The following is a 5,134-nucleotide window of genomic DNA, read 5'->3' as shown; positions in this document are numbered from 1 at the left end:
ATGCATAGACCCAAGAGGCAGGGCTATTTCTTCTTTAGTTTCAGAGGGTGAGGCCACACCCTCAGTTTCAGTGGGTCAGGTGGTATCCAGCCAGAGCCTCAGCAACAGTCACCACACATGGCCAAGGGAGAATGGTCACCACACAAGGTAGAGAAGGTGAGGTCATTACTCCAGTGGGCCTGGGGGGCAGAGCATCTAGCAAAGAGGATTATTATTGAGGCTTAAGATCTAATGGGAGAGAAACCTTCAAGATGGCAGAAGAGTAAGACATGGAGATCACCTTCCTATTCACAAATACCTCAGAAATACATCTATATGTGGAACAACTCCTACAGAACACCTACTGAATGCTGGCAGAAGACCTCAGACTTCCCAAAAGGCAAGAAACTCCCCACGTACCTGGGTACGGAAAAAGAAAAAAAAAAACAGAGACAAAAGAATAGGTATGGAACCTGCACCTCTGGGAGGGAGCTGTGTAGGAAGAAAAGTTTCCACACACTAGGAAGCCCCTTCACTGGCAGAGACGGGGGTGGGGGGGGGGTTTGGAGCCACGAAGGAGAACTCAGCAACAGGGGTGTAGAGGGCAAAGTGGAGAGATTCCCACACAAAGGATCAGTGCCGACCAGCACTCACCATCCCGAGAGGTTTGTCTGTTCACCCGCCGGGGCGGGTGGGGGCTGGGAGCTAAGGCTCCGGCTTCTTCGAAGTCAGATCCCAGAGAGAGGACTGCGGTTGGATGCGTGAACACAGACTGAAGGGGGTTAGTGTGCCACAGCTAGCCGGGAGGGAGTCGGGAAAAAGTCTGGACATGCCTAAGAGGCAAGAGACCATTGTCTCGGGGGGCACGAGGATAGGGGATCAGAGCACCGCCTAAACGAGCTGCACAGACTGGCATGAGCTGCAGCTATCAGAGAGGACCACAGAAACGGGCATGAAACACTGAGGCTGCTGCTGCAGCCACCAAGAAGCCTGTGTGCAAGCACAGTTCACTATCCACACCTCCCTCCTGGGAGCCTGTGCAGCGTGCCACTGCCAGGGTCCTGTAATGCAGGGACAATTTCCCCAGGAGAACACAAGGTGCGCCTCAGTCTGTTGCAACTTCACACAGCCTCTGCCATCGCAGGCTCGCCCCACATTCCATACCCCTCCCTTCCCCAGCCTGAGTGAGCCAGAGCCCCCTAATCAGCTGCTACTTTAATCCCATCCTGTCTGAGCAAAGAACAGATGCCCTCAGTAAACCTACACGCAGAGGTGGGGCCAAATCCAAAGCTGAACCCCAGGAGCTGTGCGAACAAAGAAGAGAAAGGGAAATTTCTCCCAGCAGCCTCAAGAGCAGCAGATTAAATCTCCACAATCAACTTGATGTACCCTGCATCTCTGGAATATATGAATAGACAAATAATCATCCAAAAATTGTGGTGGTGAACTTTGGGAACAATGAAATATCTTTTTTTTTTCCTTTTTCTCTTTTTGAGAGTGTGTGTGTGTATGCTGCTTTGTGTGATTTAGTCTGTCTAGCTTTGCTTTTACCTTTTGTCCTGGGTTCGGTCTGTCTTTTTTTGTTTTTTGGTTTTTTTTGGTATAGTTTTTAGCACTTGTTATCATTGGTGGATTTATTATTTGGTTTGGTTGCTCTCCTCTCTCTTTCTATTTTTTTATTACTATTTAATTTTTAAAATACTTTTAATACTTAGTTTTTATTTTAATAACTATTTTTATTATTTTTTTCTTTCTTTTTTCTCCCTTTTCTTCTGAGCCATGTGGCTGACAGGGTCTTGGTGCTCTGGCTAGGTGTCAGGTCTGTGCTTCTGAAGTGGGAGAGCCAAGCTCAGGTCATTGGTCCACCAGAGACCTCACGGCTCCATGTAACATCAAACAGCAAAAGCTCTCCCAGAGATCTATATCTCAATGCTAAGACCCAGCTCGACTCAATGACCAGCATGCTACCGTACTGGGCACCCTATGCCAAACAACTAGCAAGACAGGAATACAACTCCACCCATTAGAAGAGAGGCTGCCTAAAATCATAACAAGGTCACAGACACCCGAAAACACACCACTGGACGTCGTTCTGCCCACCAGAAAGACAAGATCCACCCTCATCCACCAGAACACAGGCACTAGTCGCCTCTACTAGGAATCATACACAACCCACTCACTGAACCAACCTTAGCCACTGCGGGCAGACACCAAAAACAAAGGGAACTACAAACCTGCAACTTGCAAAAAGGAGACACTAAACACAGTAAGTTAAGCAAAATGAGAGGACAGAGAAACAAACAGCAGATGAAGGAGCAATGTAAAAACCCACCAGACCAAACAAATGAAGAGGAAATAGGCAGTCTACCAGAAAAAGAATTCACAGTAATGATAATAAAGATGATCCAAAACCTTGGAAATAGAAAGGAGAAAATAAAATAAACGTTTAACAAGGACCTAGAAGAACTAAAGAGGAAACAAATAAAGATGAACAACAAAATAAATGAAATGAAAAATTCTCTAGAAGGAATCAATACCAGAATAACTGAGGCAGAAGAACGGATAAGTGACCTGGATGATAAAATAGTGGAAATAACTACTCCAGAGCAGAATAAAGAAAAAAGAATGAAAAGAATTGAGGACAGTCTCAGAGACTTCTGGGACAACAATAAACACACCAACATTCGAATTATAGGGGTCCGAGAATAAGAAGAGAAAAAGAAAGGGACTCAGAAAATATTTGAAGAGATTTTAGTTGAAAACTTCTGTAATATGGGAAAGGAAATAGTTAATCAAGCCCAGGAAGCACAGTGAGTTCCATACAGGATAAAGCCAAGGAGAAACACGCCAACACACATATTAATCAAACTATCAAAAATTAAATACACAGAAAAAATATTAAAAGCAGCAAGGGAAAAAGAAAAAAAAAACAAATAACATACAAGGGATTCCCCATAAGGCTAACAGCTGATCTCTCAGAAGAAACTCTGCAAGGCAGAGGGGAGTGGCAGGACATATTTAAGATGATGAAATGGAAAAACCCACAACCACGATTACTCTACCCAGCAAGGACCTCATTCAGATTTGATGGAGAAATTAAAACATTTACAGACAAGCAAAAGCTAAGAGAATTCAGTACCACCAAACCAGCTTTACAACAAAGGCTAAAGGAACTTCTCTAGGCAGGAAACACAAGAGAAGGAAAAGACTTACAATAACAAACCCAAAGCAATTAAGAAAATGGTAATAGGAACATACATATCGATAATTACCTTAAATGTAAATGGATTAAATGCTCCAACCAAAAGACATAGACTGGCTGAATGGATATAAAAACAAGACCCATATATATGCTGTCTACAAGAGACCCACTTCAGAACTAGGGACACATACAGACTGAAAGTGAGGGGATGGAAAAAGATATTCCATTCAAATGGAAATCAAAAGAAGGCTGGAGTAGCAATTCTTATATCAGACAAAATAGACTTTTTTTCTATTTGTCAAAAAAAAAAAGACTATTACAAGAGACAAAGAAGGACACTACATAATGATCAAGGAATCAATCGAAGAAGAAGATATAACAATTGTAAATATTTATGCACCCAACATAGGAGCACCTCAATACATAAGGCAAATACTAACAGCCATAAAAGGAGAAATTGACAGTAAGACAATCATGGAGGGCACTTTAACACCCCACTTTTACCAATGGACAGATCATCCCAACTGAAAATAAATAAGGAAACACAAGCTTTAAATGATACATTAAACAAGATGGCATTAATTGATATTTACAGGAAATTCCATCCAAAAACAACAGAATACACTTTCTTCTGAAATGCTCATGGAACATTCTCCAGGATAGATCATATCTTGGGTCACAAATCAAGTCTTGGTAAGTTTAAGAAAATTGAAATCATATCAAGTATCTTTTCCAACCACAACGCTATGAGACTAGATATCAATTAAAAGAAAAGACCTGTAAAAAATACAAACACATGGAGGCTAAACAATACACTACTTAATAACCAAGAGATCAATGAAGATATCAAAAAGCAAATACAAAAATACCTAGAAACAAATGAAAATGAAAACATGATGATCCAAAACCTATGGGATGCAGCAAAAGCAGTTCTAAGAGGGAAGTTTATAGCAATACAATCCTACCTCAAGAAACAAGAAATATCTCAAATAAACAACCTAACCCTACACCTAAAGCAATTAGAGAAAGAAGAACAATAAAAGCCCAAAGTCAGCAGAAGGAAAGAAATCATAAAGATCAGATCAGAAATAAATGAAAAAGAAATGAAGGAAACAATAGCAAAGATCAATAAAACTAAAAGCTGGTTCTTTGAGAAGTTAAAAAAAAATTGATAAACCATTAGCCAGACTCACCATGAAAAAAAGGGAGAAGACTCAAATCAATAGAATTAGAAATGAAAAAGGAGAAGTAACAACTGACTCTGCAGAAATACAAAGGATCATGAGAGATTACTACAAGCAGCCATATTCCAATAAAATGGACAACCTGGAAGAAATGGGCAAATTCTTAGAAAAGCACAAGCATCAGAGACAGAACCAGGAAGAAATAGAAACAGACTCATCACAAGCACTGAAACTGAGACTGTGATTAAAAATCTTCCAACATACAAAAGCCTAGGGCCAGATGGCTTCACAGGCGAATTCTATCAAACATTTAGAGAAGAGCTAACACTTACCCTTCTCAAACTCTTCCAATATATAGCAGAGGGAGGCACACGCCCAAACTCATTTTGCGAGACCGCCATCACCCTGATACCAAAACCAGACAAAGATGTCACAAAGAAAGAAAACTATAGGCCAGTATCACTGATGAACATAGATGCAAAATTCCTCACAAAATACTAGCAAACAGAATCCAAAAGCACATTAGAATGATCATAAACCATTATCATGTGGGTTTTATCCCCAGAATGCAAGGATTCTTCAATATACACAAATCATTCAATGTGACACACCATATTAACAAGTTGAAGGAGAAAAACCATATGATCATCTCAATAGATGCAGAAAAATCTTTCGACAAATTTCAACATCTATTTGTGATAAAAATCCTCCAGAAAGTAGGCATAGAGGGAACTTACCTCAACATAATAAAGACCATATATGATAAACC

This window comes from Eubalaena glacialis, chromosome X, assembly GCF_028564815.1.
Source record: "Eubalaena glacialis isolate mEubGla1 chromosome X, mEubGla1.1.hap2.+ XY, whole genome shotgun sequence".
NCBI lineage: Eukaryota > Metazoa > Chordata > Mammalia > Artiodactyla > Balaenidae > Eubalaena > Eubalaena glacialis.
The sequence above is the reverse complement of the archived record's forward strand: the minus strand, read 5'-3'. Positions refer to the sequence as shown.